A 20,721-nucleotide genomic window follows, 5' to 3' on the forward strand; every position below is an offset into this window, starting at 1 on the left:
ATGGCACAATCAGTCGTGCAGCAGCAGAGGAAACTCTTCAATATCCATGCCCTAGGTACCAGGGGTACCATTTACTAGGGACTTACAGGCTAGCTCAATTTGTGCCAATCGTGGCACAGTGTTTTGGGAAAGAGAACTGGCACTGCAGGGACCCTGTGTACGTACAGTTCAAAATCACATCAGGCACAAAGTGGGGCTAACCATGCAAAAAGAGACACTTTCCTACAACCGCTTAGAAGGATTTTAAATTATAATAGTTTAGAGACCAAACATGACATTTCTACATGTGCACAGATGTAATAAGATACCCAATGTTATTCTATGGGGGAAGTAGGCCTCAAAGTAGTGAAAAAACAAAGTTAGAAGCTTTTCACTACCAGGAGTTGTAAAATTTAAAAGTACAGCTTTCTAAATATGCTGCAACCTGCCCTATGGGCTGTTTAGGACCTACCTTAGGGGTGATGTATATGTATTAACAGGGGAGGTTTAGGCTTTGCAAGATGTTTATTCTGCAAGGTCGAACTGGCAGTTGAAAACTTCACACAGGCTGCAATGGTTGGCCTATGATATTTTTTAAAAGGCTACTTAGGTGTGTGACACAGCGAGTGCTGCAGGCCCTCTAGTAGCATTTAATTTCCAGGACCTGGGTACACGCTGTACCACTTTAGCAGGTGCTTGTAAGTAAGTTAAATGTGCCAAGCAGGTGTAGGCCAATGTTACCATGTTTTAAGGAGTGAGCATGAACACTTTATCACTGGCTAGCAGTAGTAAAAGGCACATATCCCAAAGCCAACAAAAACAAAATTCAGAAAATAGGAGGGGTGAAGGCAAAAGGTTTTGGGATGTACTTGCAGAGAGGGTAAGGTCCAAGATGCATATTATATTTTTCTCATATGCTTGATTTTCAGAAAACATGACATGCAAAGTTCCACTCTTACCTGTTCGCACAAGTGAAGAAGAAATTCCCTCGTAAAACACTATTTATATGCGGAGCACATCATGAAGCATTCATTCGCTTGGGATTATAGCCTCTGGCCCAAAACTTTTTGATGTTCTTCCAAAAGCAGCAACCTCCTTTGCAACAACTGTATCTAGAAATACTGTGGCTAGCTGAAAGACTATTAGTGAGCAAAATTTAAAAGAGACTGAAAAATCAGAGGTGAATGTTATAGGATATCTTGGGATTTCAGGGCTAAAACACTTGTGATTCAAGTTGACTAAAGAATTTCCCATCTATACAGGATGCCTTAACTAAGGGCCCTATTCCTGGAATAACAACAGAAGTATACTTCACCACCACAAGAACAAATCCTATCTCCAACTGTGCTTTTAGAGTTGATATCCGAATTTTTACACCAGAAAACAAAATGCTTGCACTGTTTAACAATTGCAACCACACGATATATTTCCTGTAAGAAATACCCCTTTATTCTTCTCACACCATACTCCTTTCTTCTACTTTGAGAATGGAGCAAAACAAACTGAATAATGCTCTTTCCAAAGTAATAGAACTAGGTAGAAACATTTGTGAAGTTGGACACTAGTTCATAAGTATACCACCAGAATGTAAATGTCCAGCTGCAGCTGGGCACTTTTCTTCAGCCCTGGCCATTGTGCTACTGTGCACTAGTAGCTTGGACATGCATTTAAAATTACATAGATATGGTTGTTAGACCTTGTTCGTGGGGCTATGAGATAAGCAGGGGTTACTGAGCCACATATATGGGGGCTACTGTTGTTTAAATCAGATCTCCAGGGGTCTCTCATACTATTGCTCTGCAAATTAGGCCAAATACAATCAATTCAGAGCTTGATATTCAGTCCTAGCAATGGTTAGCAGTCAGAGGCTTCTCAGGGAGGATAGTGTTGGAATATAACAGTCTCGAGAATCAACACGCAGCAATGATTGCCCAGCCCTGTGCTCATCTTTTTAAAAAAAGAAGTACTTTAATTCTGCACTGTACACAAAAGTATCAGGTATTCATAGTCTCTGGCCTGGTTGGCACTAGCATACTCTCAGTCTCTCAGTGTTTGTCTCACCCGCAATGTCAGGGAAGACATGCCTGCCGCAGGGGTATCATGTGGATGGTTCACTCCTTTAAAGCAGATGATGGCTGAGCAGCAGTGTCCGGAGAGCATTGCAGGAATGCAACTTTCTTCTGGTGGTGGCCCTTTTGTTGGTGACTAGGCGACAGAGGCAGATGGGCCAGCAGGTTTTGGCAGGGCCTCTTTATCATGGACTTGGTCATTCAGCCATTCATGGCTTGGTCTTCCCTTGTTGAGGCAGCAATGTGGTCCGGTTCTGGATGCAGGTCTGGGGACAGCAGTTGAGTCGGATCAAGGCTCTTTCTTGCTTCAGCTGTGGTTGTGGTGCACTATTGGTCAGCACCTCAGCAGCCACTCAGTCTCTTGGGAACACAGTGGTAGGTGGTTTTGAGCATGTAGGACACCAGTTAAGCTTCCACAAGTCTCTATCAGAAGGACCCACATGGGGGTCATTGCCCACGCAAGCCTCTTCTTCCTGGCAGTGTCGGCACGTGTTCCAAGACAAGGAACAGCTCTTCCTTTAGGTAAGATTCCAGGTGATATCCCCTCACTGCTTGGAAGCCGGCTGTTAGGCAGAAACCAACCTTGTTGCTTAGTAGACTGGGTACTCTGTGAATCACCCCCTACTTAAATACTGAGAACTTACAACTAGAACAGCAAGTGGATCAACAGCCCCCACTCTTGCCTCTCTAGGTAAAGCAGGCATGGGATTGTCTGTTTGGACTTCCAGAGATGGCTTGGGTCAGTTCTTCTATATGTATCATTCTCAACTGTTTTCCAGACTCAACATTTGTCGAGAGTGATTGCAACTTCATGCTGGAGCACCCACAACAGAGGCATGAACATTCTGCATCTGGCTATCAAAACTACAGCTGACAGTGATCAGGAAGAGAGACCACCGGCTGACTCCTTTCTAAAAGACCCTTCACAATCTGAAAACAGGAACTGCAGTCTCACCTTTCACTCCTACCATCCACCAAATGTTAGTATTCAGGGAGGCTAATCACCAGCTCTCTGCAGCAAAGAGACTTGAATGAATTTCTAAGGGGAACTTGTCTTCTCTTTCCCCACTTCAGTGTCTAGGGTTCCTCAGGAAAGTCAACAATACACTTTCAGTATCTGGAATGTAACCTCATGTACATCTTCTGCACATGAGCAGTCCAGTGACTCTGTCCTTCAGCTAACTCAGACCTACACAGTGTATGTTACAAGCAAACCACACATATATATATATACCAACACAGATGCACTCGAAGTATCAGCAGGGGAATCCAGGTTCACCTGTATCAGTAGAACTTTACACAGGCGGTCTCATAGGCCACCACTCCTCTGCACAGATAATAAAAGTCTGGTCATACTAGGATCACTACAAATCCCTCTGCTTCTGTATGCTGCCACTACTGCGCTACATACTTGCAACCATGAGAAGGACGGCGGTCCTGTTATTAAGAAGTGAAAATTTGGTGCACCCCTCCAGGTTCAGGCCCGGACCCATATCAAGGGACAGGCCTAAGCCGTTGTGCACACATTAAATTAGAGTGATGATGGGCCCAAAATCTCCAAAAAACAGGATACCAGATGCTCCCAGTTGCGCACATGGGGCAGGGTATACTACTGCACACCATACAATGAACATTCCCATCTCAACAATGGTCCCCTTTACAAGGATAAAAATTACAAATACACTTAATTAGGGTAGGTCTGTTCTGTGGAATTGGTCCGTGTTTAATCCAGGATTGTCTGACCTAGCATTAATAAAACAACCAATGCAGGTATGACTGAAATTTTGACAATCCTACTAGTAGCAGCAAGAATATTGTTCTAAGTTTAAAGGCTACTTCAGTAGATTGCCCAATAAGTGCTGCAGGCCCACTAGTAGCATTTAATTTACAGGCCCTGGGTATACGTACACCCCAATTGGGTGTAAGCCTATTTCACCATTTGGAAGGAGAAAGCATAAGCACTTTAGCACTAGTTAGCAGTGGTAACATTTCGTCCGAAGGCCAACAAAAACAATATCAGCAAAAATGTAGGAGTAAGGAAACAGTTTGAGTGAGAACCACCCCAAGGCTGACAGGTCCACCAATCAATATTTAATGATTTTGTTTTGCACTAAAGTATACAAAAAAAGTGATGGATGGAATATTTGAATTAATATCAGACACTGGCAATCAATTACTCTGTCACCTCAGTTTGGACCAGCTTTAGGCAAATCAGTCTTGAGCCTGCTCTATTTGGAACCGTCCAGTCCAAACTGACAAGCCAGATACTCCCTGAACTTGCACACAAGTAACCCAGGATCAGTTTCACCCTAGTTATTGGCTCATCAGCTGGGTGCAGTTTGTTTCCAGTGGCGGTGTGTGCACAGGACCCATGTCTGGGCATATCCATGCCTCCTACGGTGATAAAAAGTATATAAAAAGTGATGGATGAAATGCTTGCATTAATCTCAGTCACTGATAATTACTCCCAATCCATTATTATTTTGCACACCATGTCACCTCAGTTTGGCCCTAGCTATATGCAAATCAGTCTTGACCCTGCTCCAAATGGAATAGTCCAACTAGAACTGCCAAGCCAGGTCCTCCGTGCGGACCTCATTAGGAATCGCAAAATGAAACTCAATGAGTTTCATAAATGAGGAATTTCGATTTCCAACTTGTGATAAGGATAAAGCTTAGAGTATCCAGGGACGCCATGGCCTGTTGGTTCACAAGCACCAGCACTCTGCGGGGAGCTGTCTGGGCCTATTTGGACAATCTACAAGCAATCACTGCAACAGGACACCTTCAATGTAGACCTAGGACAGCAACATTTATGGGTCATAGTTTGAGAAGCCAGTGGTACCTCTAGCCACAGATCTGCAATAGGCTTTCAGCATACCCTGCTGTACTGCTCAGCGCACAGTGCCCCACCCTCAGCCACAGCCCACCTTTCCACCTCTGCCCGCCATCGACTGTGAAGTGAGCCCAACAAAAATCTCCAGTGATGAGCAATGTCTTTGTGGGCTATCCCCAATGCTAGGTCCAAAACAGCTATCACCAACTTTTGCCTTGGCTTTCCGTGGATATAACCCAAAAAGGCAGATTTTAACCGTGTGAAGCCGGCTACAGCTCAAAGTACACTCCAGGTCCGCTGGGACTTGAAACTAGAAGCGGTTTGTTATTGCATAGTTCCACACCATGTGGGGACGGGGCAAGATGGTGGCCACAGCAGTGGCAGTGTGAGGTGGTGTGTGCATAGCTCTCCACGGTTCCCCTTAACCCCTTGACCAGTGTATGTATTGCTCTGAGAGCAGGTGATTGCACGAAGCGGTAATGCGGCAGTAAAGTATCGGAGTTGCCGTACCGGAATCTGAGGTCGTGGTGTCCTGTGGATCCAGTAATCTGTTATGGACGCCGGTCTGAAGGCTGAGGCTGATTACGAGGCGTGTTGGTCGGGGAGACGCCGGTACTGGTCGTGCTGGATGCGGAGCAGTGTTCTGCAGAGCAGCACTTTCGGAGCAGCGGCTGCGGCAGCAGCGGGAAAACGGCTCTCTTACCTCTCTCACCTGTGGCAGATCGGGACTGTAGGAGCGAGTATTGGCTCACAGCGAGCCCATGGTAGTGAGGAGTGCGGCATCTGAGGTACCTGCGGTGTTTCAATTCGGAACATTGTGAGCTACAGCTGGACTTTGGAGCAGTGAGCTAACCCGAATGGCGCCGAAGGGCAGAGGTGGTGCAAGGGCCCGGGGGGCATCTCGGCAAACACGGTTGCAGGTACGGGGACGGAGGGAGACGGCACAGCCCCAGGCCACAGTGGTGATAATGAGAATGCGGGACATACTGCCACACCCAGACGTGGAGACACTGGTAATAATAAAGGCGGCAAAGGTAGCCTTAACAGCAACGGTAATAGTAATGCAATTACAACACCGCAAACAATTGGGGGTACTCAGAATGTAGCTGGCGGAACCAAGTTACATCAGGAATCAGCTACAGCCCCTAATTCACTGGCTATACCGCAGAAACATGATACTGTAGTGAAGCAGCGGATTGTTCCAGCAATCTTTAATAAAAAACAGGGATTGCAAGCGAAGACTGATTCAGCGGCAGTGAGCACAGATCAGGCTGCTCCTGGGGTTCTAACTGGGTTGGTTAATGATGATATGGTTCCTGTCATAGGTGAGGCTCCAGGGGTGGCAGCTTCAGTAAGTTTACATTGCAATGCAAACATCTTAGTGACGGATGAGTCAGCAATCTCTGTAGTAGCAACTATAGGCGATAATGGCCCTTTGGCAAGGTCGAGTTTAGACCTTATCTTACCAACAATGGACAAGGGCAGTGACGTGGAGATTGCTGGGTCCGAGGGCAAGTTCTATTCTATGTCTGATCTAACAACGGCCTCTGATAAGGAGAACGACGATGACAGTTTTAGCAACCCAGGAGATTGGGGGACGCTCCAGAGGAAGAGGAAGGTGACGATCTCGAGCAATCTTTTCCCCATGAGACAGTGAGGAAGTTGATAGAAATTGGAGAGGGGCCACTGCATGAGCAGAGCCTATCTTTGGCTCAGCCGAATTTGGACGATGATCTCGAGGAGGATTCTATCACTCTTGGCATAATTTATAAGTGTATTATGGATCATCGAGCAGAAACTAAGGCAGAGGTACTGCGTACACAAGGGGCTGTGAGGAAACTCCAAAACACAGTTCGTTGGCTGGTAAAAACTTGCGCAGAGGTCTCAACCCGTGTGGTAGAAGTTGAAGAACGAGTTTCCTCAGCCGAAGACTCTCTTGTGAAGCAGAAATCAGCCATTGAGATCTTGCAAAAGTCCAAAACAGATGTGGATTGGAAGCTCACGGATTTAGAAAACCGTTCACGACGGAATAATTTGTGCGTCTTAGGTGTAGCTGAGTCAAAAGAAGGGGCAGACCCAATGAAATTTATTGTTCAGCTCTTTAAGTAAGCCTTTCCTGAACTTAAGGACTGGAGCTGGGAGACCGAGGTGATAAGGGCGCACAGGTTTCCATTTGCTCTGCGGCAGCGAAGGAGTGAGCGACAAGCTGATCAAAATGCATACCCTAGGGCGATTTTAATCTGCCTTAATAACTATTTGTTGCGGCAGGCAATTTATGACTTGGCACGACCTGAGAAAAAACGGGTTGGAATGGGGTGTGAGTTTTTTGTATGCCCTGATTTTTGTCCAGCAACGGTTCATGAACGATGGCAACTCCGGAAGTTAATTGCACCCTTACAAGCAAAAGGGGCTCAGGCTTTCCTTCTCAACCCAGCAAAATTAAAAGTCATCTTTTAGGGGCAAACTAGATATTTTACATTGGGGATCGCTGTACAGGACTATTTAAACGACATGGATAAGGGGTAGAATAGTTAACATATGTTCTCTAGCATATCACTGTATACCGAAAGTAGATTCAATACTTTGTTTTTTCTAGGGAAGGGTATTGAATCCTTTTACTCGTTTGCTTACTGAGACTTTCTTTCTCTCTGGACTTTTCCTTTTTTTTTTTTTTTGATGATTTTTGGTCACTGGGTACATGCGGGAGAACCCCGCAAGCTTACCCGTATGATTGTTAAAATGGGTAATTGACATCTTGAATGTAATATAAAATAAAAAGAGGGGAAGAAAATGAAAAACTTAACTTTAGTAAGGATGATGGGGAGAGTGATGGTTTGGGGGCAGGGGAGCCAAGGGGGGGGGCACGCACATATCACTTCTACATCGTAGAGGACATGGTCCTAAAGCCTCAACTAGGGTGGTGGGGTTGTGTGGGTGGGGAGGGGTAGGTTTGGTGGGTTAATGTGGGGGGGCAGTAGGGGGGGTGTGGGTGGAAAAAAGAAAATAATACTTGAGTACAGTATGGAAACGAGTTTCGTGTGCGCGCTTTCTGTTTGTTCAACTCAGTATGTGCAGTTGCTGGAGGGAACCTATGCACAGTTTGATGGTGGGTAGGGGTATCAGGATAGGCACCTTGAATTTCAGGGGTCTGAATTCTTTAGATAAAAGACGGCGGGTGGCACAGGAATTACGACTGCTCTTCTGTGATGTAATGTGTCTCCAGGAGACCCATATAGTTTGGTCAAAAACAAAGCTCATAGAAGAGTTGGGATTCAATCTATTAGCCTGCACTAAATACTCTTGTACGTCTAGAGGTGTTGCAATCCTTGTCAAAAAACATATAGGTAATACCGGAAGAATTTTAACTGATGGATTGGGTAGGTGGGTAATCGCAGAATGTCTCATTGGTGTTACAAAATTTACGATCTGTGCAGGATACGGGTCCAACATAGATGAAGCTGCTACTTTAGATGTTTTAAATATTGAGCTTGCGACCCGGCAAACACCTTTGATCCTATGCGGTGACTTAAATATAAATCTGGCACCTAATATCATATGCAATGAGAAAGCGATTTACAGCGGAAGGAAACCGAGTGTCTTTAAAGCTTGCAATCATTACTATATGCGCATGGGCTGGTTGATGTTTGGGCCTCTCTTCCGGGGGCGGAAACTGGTTATGCCTTCTTCTCCTTTCCTCATCAAAAGTTAGCGAGATTGGATTACTTTTTTGCTCCACAATTGTTACTGCATCAGGCATCTATTCAGGTATATCCACGAATCACATCAGATCATGGGCCAGTAGTTCTCTCGATAACTGGGATTGTAACAGTTAGCAGGCCTACGGGGTTTTCTTTTGACCGTAAATTATTAATACATCAACAATTTATGGAGCATATGAAGGAATGGATTACCACCTTTTTTAGCATAAATCGCGGGAGCTCCAATGTAGGCTGTGTTTGGGATACCTTTAAGGCCACCTTTAGAGGGCAAGCCCTAAGTGTGGGACTCTACAATCAAAAAAAGCAGGCAGCAAAATTTCAAGAGCTGTACCAGGAGCTAATAAAGGCTGAGGAGTCGCTCATGCAGGGTATCCACACAGGGAATGATATAACCGCCCTTACAACAGCGGTGGCACGGCTTAAAGCAAGGTTAAATCTTAACTGGTCTCAGGAAACTGCAGAAAAATGTTTTATCAAACGGCAACTGCACTATGAGTATGGGGAGGCAAGTGGCAGGTGCCTCGTCCAAAAACTCTGAGTGCGAGAGGCAGCTCAACAAATTGATAATATCTTGGATTCGAATAGTTATTCCATTGAGAGTGAAAGTGGTATCCTGGAGGTGTTTAAACAGTTCTATGATTTACTTTATCATCGAGATGATTATGATGAGGACAGGGCGGGCATTCTCCTCTGTAAATACTGTGTGTCAGATCTTTCTTTGGATGACGCAGAAAGGTTGTATGCTCCAATCACGTTAGAAGAATTAGAAGTAGCGAAGAATGGATTGGCTGTGGGCAAGGGGGCAGGCCCAGCCAAACTACCTTTGGAAATGTATAACATTTTCTTTAATGTATTGAAGCTAGATTTGTTAGTAACAATCAGAGCGGCTCCGAAAGGGGCTGTTCCCAAGTCTTGGGATGAAGCGTGCATAATCGTGTTTCACAAAAAAGACAAATCTGCAAATGTACCCGGCTCATATCGGCCCATTTCGCTATTAAATGCGGATGGGAAGATCTATTCAAAAATATTGGCTACCAGGCTGGCCTCAGTTATCCCCTCATTAGTCTCCACCACACAGCATGGTTTTATCCCGCACCGTGGAACGACAAATCATGTAAGTCGGGTAATAACTCTTTTTGACTATGTTAATATAACTTGGGAGGCGATGTGTTTAATTTTATTGGATGCCGAGAAGGCTTACGACCGAGTCTCATGGTGTGTTTTATGGGATGTAATAAGGCGGCGTGGTTTTGGTCCAGAGTTTATCACCTTGGTACAGACAATATATCGTCAACCCGTTGCCCGTATTTGCACCATGGGACTCGAGTCGGAAGTGGTTCATATACAACGGGGCACTAGGCAAGGGTGTCCGTGCTCCCCATTGCTCTTTTCATTATATATTGATCCGTTTCTAAAAATGTTGGACTCTAGCACCAGGATTCAACCCATAAATATACAGAATTATCATTTTAAGGTCCTCGCGTATGCGGATGACGTTGCTGTTGTCACGCCTAGATCAACTACAGCGATGGCGGAGATTGAGCACTTGGCCATTGAATTTGGAGCAGTCTCCGGCTATAAGCTGATTACAGCTAAAACTCAATTGCAATGTGCCAATATGCCTACGTATTCTGACCCAAGGGTTTGTCAAGAGGTTACCTATTTGGGTGTTAAGATTAGGGTCTCCGCAACTGCCTTGGTTAAATCAAATTGGGATGCTCTTTTGATGGGGGTAAGGAGACAGCTAAACCGGGCCGAATGCTTGCATCTCTCTCTTGTAGGAAGATGTAATTTATTAAAAATTATGATACTGCCCAAAATGCTGTATTTCTTTAGATGCGTGCCCTTAGAAATTCCAAAGGCGTTCTTGGCACAGCTGCAATCTATTTGTATGCGATTCATGTGGTCTAGGGGCAAGGCCCGTCGGGCTATGCAATATATGGTATTACCGAGACTGTCAGGGGGCTGGTCTGTACCGGATTTCACTCTGTATTATTATGCTTGTATGCTCCAAGGTATGAATATATTGCTTACAGGGGCTGGCTCTCTTGATATTGCGGAGTGCCCCTCTATATATCAGATGTTATTGGGAGTGAAAGCGAAAAATTGCCTGTTTGTACATTTAGATTGGAGCTACTACAAGCGTACTAGATTCAAGGTCTTGGGGGCAGCTTATAAAGTGTGGAAAGTAATCAGGAATATGTATGGCTTAGAGAAAGTCTCTTGGTATACACCATTGGCAGCTACAACATTTCTTCCATCTGCTCCATGGGATTGAGTGGTCCACAATTGACAATTAAAAGGCATAAGGTTGGTGGGAAATTTGTACTCGGAAGCGGGCCTCAAATCATTCGATCAACTTAGGGAATATTTTCAGTTGCCTAGGGAGACCTTTTTTAAATACTTACAAATTAGGCATTATTTGTTGAATATGTGTGGCACTATCCAATCCAATCCCTTGGTAGAAGCTAATAGTAAATCAGCAAGGATAGGCACTCTATATGGTCTTATGCTAAGTACTAAGACTAATGATTTGGACGAACAAAATTGCAAATGGGGGATTAAATTGTGGCGACAGGATATACGTTTAGAGGTCTCTATTGATTTAGCCATTCAATTATTTTTGTCTGCTAAACTGTCTGCCCAACATTTTAAATCAGTCTTTAATCTTTACTATACCCCAGATAAGGTCTCAAAATGGACTGGGGACCAAATAGGGAAATGTTTCCGCTGTGGACATCCTTCTGCAGATGATGTACATTTTTTTTTACATGCCCATCCTTAGGTAGACTATTGACGCAGCTGGAGAAATTTTTAACAGAGATTTTTGGTGTCCCAACACAACTATCTGCTGTTCAGATTCTCTTAGGGGTGCGGTAGGAATATCAAAGAAACAGGCTTTTCAAATATTTCTAGCCACAGCTGTATTTAGATTAAGCATAGCTTCTCATTGGCTGCAACAAGAACCGCCCACATTTGAGGGCTGGAGGGCACGGTTCTTTTCTGTATATAATATGGAGTACAGTCTGTATGCCCTCAAATGTCATCGTAAAAAGAAGCTTGGTCGGCAAATATGGGGCACAGTTTCGCATTATCTGGATTTGGAAATGTAAAATGTGGGGCAATCTGGTCTCTCGACCATTGTTCATTTTGGCTGTAGCTCTATATTCCATGACTTGTAACATTGGTTTTTGTTTTTCTGTTTGTATAGGCCAACGTATAGGCTTGTCAATATTGTCTCTTTTTTTTGTGTTAATTCAAAAACATGCAGCGCATACTGTTTGTATGACATGGATTTGAATCTACTGACTCATGTATTCTCAATAAAAAATAAATAAATAAATAGTTCCACACCATGTGGATAAAACCTGTAATGGTCAGAGCAAACCAAGGACAACTCATGTCAGTAGTGTGCAACATGACATTTAGTGTATGTGGTGTGGGGTATGTTCAGCGTAGGTAGTTGAATTGGGTGTACTTGAATTTCATGTTACATGTAAGAGTGTAAGTGCAAGGTCTGACCCTCATCTTTCCCATTGAAGGGTTCATCAATATACCTCTCCCACTTGGCCTTCAAAGCTGGCAGGTTGTCTACCTTCATGGCCAGTGCAGTTTTATACACCATAGGAAACCAGGTGGTGTCCCCTTTGAAGGTAAGTAAGGTCTGCAGGAGATTTTGCACTGTAGGCTCTGGTTATAGAGCACCCAGGAGATGTCCAATAGCTCCAATCAAAGCCCCATATGTCAAGAACTTGAGAACCTGACAGTTTATCTTTGACCATCAGCTCCTCCCATGTGCGGAAGGAACCCTCCGAGTAACAATCCCCCAATGTCTATACTCCTACCTCCATCCAAGGTGCAAGGAGACGGCCAGTGAAGTAGCCCCCTCCTATGGTCAGTATGCCCTCCAGTGGCATCATGGGGGCATACAAAGCAGCCATTCCCATGCAGCAGTGAGTCTCCTTTGAACACCAAAGGACAAAGCAGAGAATGTACGTCTATGCAGAGTGGTGAGCTAAATTCCCAGTAACAAAGCCAATAATGCTCCCTCCCTACTCGGGGCTCCAAACTTCCCCACTTCAGCCAAATTGAGCCCCACCAGCCATCAGGTGACCCACTGCAGCTGCACAGTCAGGTAATACATTTCATAGTTCGCGGTCCATGCCAGATCAGCTCTCTCGGCAAAGTATTTAGGGAGCGAAACCACTTTCCTGGTATCCAGAGTGGAAGATTTACAAAATAGTAAAGGACTCTGGACAAAATCACCATCATCATACTTTTTTCAAGCCATCATAGTGTATTTAATCCATGCATTTAAACAATCTTATTCTGAATAAAATACTCTTATGAATAAAATTCTATATAAATTAGCAAACATAAAAACATTAATTTCAAAACAATAAAAGTGTATACATTTCATGGAACAATTTCATAACCATGAAAATCAATAAACATTCTTAAAAGATAAATAAAGTGCAAAGTGCATTAAAAGCATTAACCAGATTTCCCTAAACACAGACTTCCCATGATGTAGTCATATCACTGGGGCCAAATCAACCATCACTTACTAGCGCACCAGACAGGCTAACTCCCTTATCTGCCTGGATCACAAAGGTCTGGCGCCTGAGCCAGGCACTTAGTAGAAAACAGCTTAAAGCATAGCAGATGGAATCTGAAGAATTCATCTTCAGAATTCTGTTAGCAACCCCATACTGTTTGGCTCCTAGGTTCAGTCATATTGGTTGAATCCACCTCCTGCGAACTATATGATATTACGTGCAAAAAAACAGGGCACGTTGCTTGGATTCCTGTGCTAAGCCACATGCATAGCATGTTACTGATACTTGGTCACTGGCCCAGTAATGAAAGTCCTTGTGGGTAAACATCCCAAGCGAAACCTCACAAACAAGATTTGTGCTAACAGTGGTGAAATCAGATCCAGAAAGGCCTCGAACTTAGCACATGGCTTAAAGCATAGGAACTTGGTAGTTAGACAACCATTGGCTGTACTCATAGGGTTCCGTTCTGCCACATATGACAAATATTAGATTTTTACTCTGTTCAGTTCTTCTTTGCTAGTCCTCTCTGGACTATCCTACAGGGTTGTCATCCCAGCAACCTACATCAATCAGCAACATGTTTAAGCCATGTTATTTTCTTAGCACCACTAATCACTAAAAGATCCCTTAGTGACTAGCGATAACTCAGGTGCTATCCACAGCCACAAACAGCGCATTAGTGGTTTGTAATGATGCCACTTGCCCAATTCTCTTGATCTCTAGTTAATAAAAAAGGGGTCAGAGTAGTGCCAGTTGATACAGAAACAAGAGGTCTAGCAAAAATGTTTTCACACACTGTCAGTTTGTGGGTATCAATATCACCCCAAACGTCAGCGCCATGCAACACGGCGGTTTGGGCTTTGACACGGGAAACCTGCATTGCAGAGGTTAGCGACTGCGTCTGCGTCTGTTTGTGAGATCGCAGTATTGGCTTAGATTTGTGGCATAAGGTAAGATAGCATTCATCAAGTTGCGGCTCCCATCCTAGCTAGTCTGTCAGCCTGATCCCCAGATGATCAAAGCACTTTACCCTCTCAAGGGTTCATCTGCAATCCTAACTGCTCGAGATTTACCCTTTCCTTTCCCAAAAAACATAAATTCTGTTTTTTCTGCATTAAGTTCCAAACCCCTTAGATTACTAAAGACCAGTAATGTGTCTAATTGGTTTTGGAGACCCACTGGGGACGTGGAAATAAGTAAGGAGTCATCTGTGAACAGTACAATTGGTATTTTCTTTCGGGGGTTCTGTAGGATTAGGTCCCTGTCTTTGTAATTTAGCAGACTGGCAGTCTGCAGGCAGCAGTGCCCCAGATGGGTGTGGTCTTCGCAGGGACTCTGTAGGCCTCTTCAATGGTGAAAATGGTGAGAGACCCTGAGGTGCAACCTCAGCCAGGCCTCTATGAAGGCCAGATTGTCCGTTCCTACTGCCTTTTCAGGCAATCCAACTATCCTTATATTATTCCAACGGCTCCGCCCATCAGCATTCTCCACCAACTAATACAGCAGGTCTACTAGGTGGAGAAGGTCAGCTACCTTGTCCTGCAGTCCTTGGCCGGTGGGCCCCACCTCCTCAAGTGTATCCATGTTGTGTTTCACACTGTCTGCCAACTGGCGATGATCATCCTGGAGGATTCCAAGGTGCACAGACACCTTGCCCATCTGACTCTCCAGGACTTCACACGTGACATTCACTGTGTTTACTATCAGGTCCAACTTATCTGGACGGTCAGAGGGACTCTGTACAGTGCAATTCGCCTGGAGCCTTTTGCGCCCCCCTGCCAGAGTGTCCCCAGTGGATTTGGTGCAGCCCATGACAGCCACATGGCCCCAAGCTCACTGCGGTTAGCAACTAAAATATAAAATGACCCCACCAGCCTTAAACATCTGAAACTAATTTACAAGTGCAGGTCAATAGACATCTCCCTCCGATGCAGCTATTTGTCACACTCACTGCCACATAGGATACATGACTACCTATCCCAGAATGCCTGCAGAATGGTCTGTCTTCTATCTCTCCCTCCACTCGATCTTTATCACTTCCTACTTATGCTCCTCCTCTGGAGCTGATCGGGGCTTGTCACCTGTGGATCTGAGGAGAAGCCGTGAGAATTGCCTTTCCTGCACCCCCCTTTGTTTATAGCCCTGACGGAGTGAACTTGTTCTTCGCAGGCCTTGGCCGAGGCTGCGGAAACCTTTGGAAACACTGCCACCCTTTGGAACGTACTCGAAACGCGCTGAGCGTTTCCGTCCCGTATTCCGGTGTGGCAGACCAGCGAGTGCCGCGCTGTAAGCAGTGTGAGCGGACGCGGCTCTCTGCCTCGTTTATTTACGGAATTGCCAGTGACTCGGCACCCCATATTACTGACACACTAGTGAACCTAAACTAGTGTGTGCTTATTCTTTTGTACATTTGTTGTCCTCATCGTATCTGGAGTGGAATAGGAGCTTTGCTGCAATTTGGGTTACCTTAACATAGAGCCGTTGAGTGGCTCGGATGGAACGCTTGTGAGTTCAGCATACCGACCAGTCATTGCCTTTTTGTTGGATTTTTGCAAGCTTTGTTACTTCTATCCAGCGAGACCTACAGCTGCAGATAAGTACTTGTTGCCATAAACTTGTAAGATAACCTGATAACCAGATCAACTACATTCCAGACCTACTGTATCAGAAATACTCTTTTTTCCTTTGATTTATTTATTCCTTTTTTGATGGTTGTGGAAATTCAGAATGATTGTGGTAGCCCTACAAAGTGAGTGAAGATTTGCATGCAGTATATATATATATACACGTTGCTTACAGGGGTCAGGGGGGATATCTCATACCTGTCATTGTGTCTTTTCTGCAGGAGCCTGCAAGCAGAATAAGAGGGTCTACTCTCTACTTTGAACCCAGGCTGTAGATGGTTTCTGGCTGCCAGTCCGTTATATTGTATTTCTCAATTTTTTCCCTTTCCCCGTGTGGGGTCCTCTATGCAGAGCGTATACATATATTTGGCTCTGGAGCGGTGCCGCATATAGGGAAGGAGAGAACTAGCATCGATTCTGCTGTATCTGGCTTCAAGGTTAGTCTAACAACCTTGTTTGTGACACTATTGCACCTCAAACTAAATGACTGAAATGCTACCACTGGGCAGGGCCTGTACAGGGAAAACGAGGGGTGGTCATCTCTGTGCAGAGTTTGAGGAGGCTGATAATTTCCTCACCTATGAGAAATCAACAGAGGCTGTTCTAGAGCGATATACATTTTCAATTTGAGGGGCCCTTAAGAAGAAGTGGCCCCACAAACTGTTGCCAAAAAGCAAAAAGATAAGGGTGTAAAAATAAATGTTGGGGACGGTACAACAGCTGCAAAGTGCGTCAGGATTTGTCTTTGCAGTGTGCGATGTGTGGAACCCAGTCGCAAAATCTATTCAGGGTGTAAGTTGTTGCTCTTCTATTGTAGAGCTAATTAAACTTCATCCAGTTGCTCATGCCTGAAAAACAGTTGTTGGTTGAGAGATCCAGGGTGACCATGATCTTATGACCTGAATCATACCTCTAGCTGATGAGTTCTCAGTATATTTATGATAGCTCAGAGCGTGCTAATGGTCATCTATCAATTTGAAAAAGGGGTGAAAGGGCGGAACCCTATGGCGCACCACAGCAAATCGTGTTTTGAGATCGAGCCTCGAGTCAATGCGCATGCGCTGCTCTGCGAGGCATGCAGAATTCTGTATGTGTAGTTTGGCCACGCCCACCACTTTTAATTGGTGCCTCCATGTGCTTTTCCAAATGGTTTGCTTTTGTTTGTTGGTTGGTGCCATTTGTCCCTTCTTTGGGTGTGTTTGTCACGCCCATGGTGACTGACCCCCTTACGTGGGTCATTTTACTTCAGGCCATTTGATACTCATGGCGCACTCATTTTTAACATATTTCTTTAGACTGAACACTAGCGATCATGTTTGGCGTTGCTGTGGGCTTGTTTGATGCAGGAAAACACCCTCCAGCAGAACTGCGGGCAGCCAAGCATGAGCTCCTCGGCAGCTCCGGCTCTCGGAAACATCCATGCATCTCCTCTGAAGTTGGCACTGCGTCGCCTTCCCTTTTGCCCTCCTCTTCTTGAAATGTAGTTTATGATCCTTCTTTATTATACACGCCGCAGTCACTTTGGAGTCATGTGCTTCCAAAATTAATGTTGCCTTTCCTCAAAAGCAAACCTCTGTCACCTCCCCAAACAGCATGGCGGGTGCCTTTATTTATTTATCAATGTCACTGCGTTTACTTTCAAATTTGAGGGACAGCACTGAGTTTCAACACACTCAACTTTATTTCTCCACAGCTCCATGCTCCTTAAATGTTTTTATTTTTTATTTTTTTCTTTATCCTCATTTGACCTCCTTAGCTTGAGCAACCTCTTGATCCTATCCACCCCTGCTGCTCTTTACTTAGGGGTTCAGTCTCAGCTGATGTTCTCGAGAGAGCCACCCGCAAAACACACCATGAGCTGGCCAAGAGGTTTAATCATTGGACGCTGTGTAACAGACTAATCAGGACCTAGCAAGTCTAACAGGTTCCAGAATGACCCCACTTCAGTTCTTTCTCTATAAACATTCAAATTCTGGTCTAAGTCGCTAAAGTATCTCACAGAGTTCCACCAGGCTCTCCAGGTGGGGGGAGTCACATGGCACCCTAGCTTACAGATCTCCCACCTGGCTTAAAGGATCAGATAAAACACCAGTTTATTTTGTATACCCTGAAAAACCTAATGCCCCATCAGGCGTCGATATAGTGCCAAACATTATAAGCAAAAGGCTTACCTCCACCTCCGCACCCAGCTCGTCTGACAAAGTCTTACCCACATTACCTCAGTACTCTTGAATCAAAGGGCAGGAAGTGAACAAATGGATATCATCCGTCTTCTCGGCACCACATCTCATACATTTTGCTTCTCCGTTACCCTTAATTTTAGAAAGTTTAAGTGGGGACCAGTATAACCTGCGGAGCGTAAAAAAGTGTTTTCTCCTTAGTGCAGCAGATTTAACCAATGGGTAAAGTGTGTCTAAAGAAAATTGCCATAGATTTTTCAGCTCCTCACTTGGCAAGCACTTCTCCCAGACCTCATACGATATTCCAGTTTCCTGTCAGATGCAGTAAGGCGATGATTGTACCACTGTGCTACTTCCTTCTTTTTAGGGTTCGAATCTTGTAACTTGTCTTCCATGGGATTCTCCTCTAGAGGGGACCAGTGTTGACTCTTGCACCATGACGAGATTTGGTAATACTTAAACCTAGAGGGTGCGGTAAGATTCCTCTGAAAATCCCAGGGGAAGCATTTGCTACCCTCCATGATATCCTTCCAGTACACAACTCCGGCGTCTTTCAATGGCTGAAGAAGAGCATCTAAAAGGCACTCTAGAGTTCCTGGAGAGTCCCACACTGGTGCCCATTCACTGTAAGAGGACAACCCCAAACAGACCCGCCAGTCCAACCACAACTTAGCCGCAGCATAAAGAACCTTGAGCCGGACCTTTTAAAAGAATTTAGGAGCACCAGAACTTATACATAAAGCCTTCCTCCGTCAAGTCTGGCAGCATAGCTTTCAACATACTGCTAATAGGCAAGCTATCCGCCCTAAGAAGTAGCATCCTGCAATTTTTTTATTGATACGCCCAACAGTACAGCTGAAGGTCTGGTAAACTCATACCACCGTCTACGAGTTTTTGCCTTAGTTTCTTCCAGGATAGCCTAATCCCTTTGCCTGCCCATACAAAAGAGGACATCTACCCTGATTTTTAAGTAATCCATCCTTATCAAATTCCAAAGGGATGTTATTGAAGAGGTAGGCAATCTTAGGTAAAACACAAATTTTGATCAGGTTGACGCGTCGGAAAAGAGATAATGGTATATTCTGCCATCTTTTCAATAATAGGTCTACCTCCTTAGAGACTCTCTCTAGGTTTATTTTGGGGATGTCTCTAAGATCCTGAGTTATTGTAACTCCGAGGTATCTCATCACCTTGGAGAGCCTCGCCTCTCGAGCTGCAATGTTCCAGGCCATCATTTCTGACTTGTAGTTGTTAACCTCATAGCCTGACAGCTTACTGAATGTCTGAACCTCCATCAGCAATTCAGGTATGGTAGTATTAATTTTGAATGACAACAAAATCAAGTCATCTGCATAAAGGGCCAGATTCCTTGTCAACCAATTTGCACAAAAGGGGTGATCTTTTTGTTCCGCCTTAAACTCTGGACCAAAGTCTCAATATATAGGTCAAACAGGACGGGAGACAGCAGGCACCCCTGCCTAGTACCACGCTCAATTGTCACCGCCGCCCAGAGGCTACCATTGATCAGAATCTGGTCCTGTGGAGCATTGTACATTTTCTTAAGGACCTTCCTAAAGATATCTCCAAACCCAAAAGCCTTCAACACCCTGTTCAGGTAATGTCAGTTGACTTGGTCAAAGGTTTTTGCAGAGTCGATGGTGACAATTAAGAGAGGGACACCCAGCACTGTTGCAAGGTCAATCGAGCCAATTAAGGTATAAACTAAATCCAACAACTGCCTACCCGGAAGGAATCCCTTTTGAACTTCAAGGATTATCAGGCCCACAATCTTACAAAGCCAGGCATTCAGTATCCCTGCAAAGGTCTTATAATCACAATTCAATAGTGATATTGGCCGGTAAGACTGGCACAGGTTTGGCTCCTCTTACAAAAGAAGAGAGTATCCCAGAAACCAGAAAGGACTGGGTATAGAGTAGTTTTCAAAAAGGAAACTTTTTTGAAAACTACAGGTTTGGCTCCTTCCCAGGCTTCAGGATCAGTGAAATGACAGCATCATTCCACGAGTTGGGAAGGGCAGAGGTACCCCTTAAAATCCCATTAAATAGTTTCCCCGGACCGGGATAATCTCATCGGCTAAAAGGGAGTAAATCTCGTTTGAGATAGCATTCGGTCCTGCAGCTCTCCGTTTCTTAGCTTTACTAAGGACAGCAAGTATTTCATTATCTGTTATGTCTTGGGAAAGTATTCTTTGGCTATCCAGATTCAACTTAGGGAGTTGTTTCTCAGCAAGCCAGTGGTCTATAACATCTTCCTCAACCGATAAATCCTCCCAGTATAAATCTTTGAAGAATTCAATAAAAGCTTGCCCAATTCCCCCTTGTCTTCCACAATTTGACTACCTTTTTTGATCTTACTGATGAAATTACATGATTTGTCTACTCTGCTCTTCATGGCAAGGAGTTTGCTGTAATTCTCTCCCTGGTCAAAATCCCTCATTTTACTCACTTCCCACTTCTGAAGCATAATCTCTTCAGTTTTAAGTCTGAACTTCAGTCGAAGATCTACAACTTTTCCTAGTAAGCTGTCTTTCTCTGCACCAAACACGCTCCCAGCCTTTAATGCTACTTCAGCCACTGCTATTCGCTCCTCCAGGTCCGACAACTCCCTTTATTCAGATCTAGCCCATCCCGCAGCAGCACCATTTAAGATCCCTCTTAACCAAGCATTAAAGCCATCCCAAATTGTCTACAAGGGAGTGGGGTCCAAATTATGCTGAAAGAAGATAGCTGCTTCC

General features: G+C 44.6%; 1 pseudogene; it reads right to left on the reverse strand.

Moving 5' to 3' along the window:
* Nucleotides 1–981: 981 nt before the first annotated feature.
* LOC144820162 (coenzyme Q-binding protein COQ10 homolog B, mitochondrial pseudogene) lies at nucleotides 982–1,612 on the reverse strand (annotated as a pseudogene).
* Between the last annotated feature and the right edge of the window lie 19,109 nt (nucleotides 1,613–20,721).

This window comes from Lissotriton helveticus, chromosome 2_1, assembly GCF_964261635.1.
Source record: "Lissotriton helveticus chromosome 2_1, aLisHel1.1, whole genome shotgun sequence".
NCBI lineage: Eukaryota > Metazoa > Chordata > Amphibia > Caudata > Salamandridae > Lissotriton > Lissotriton helveticus.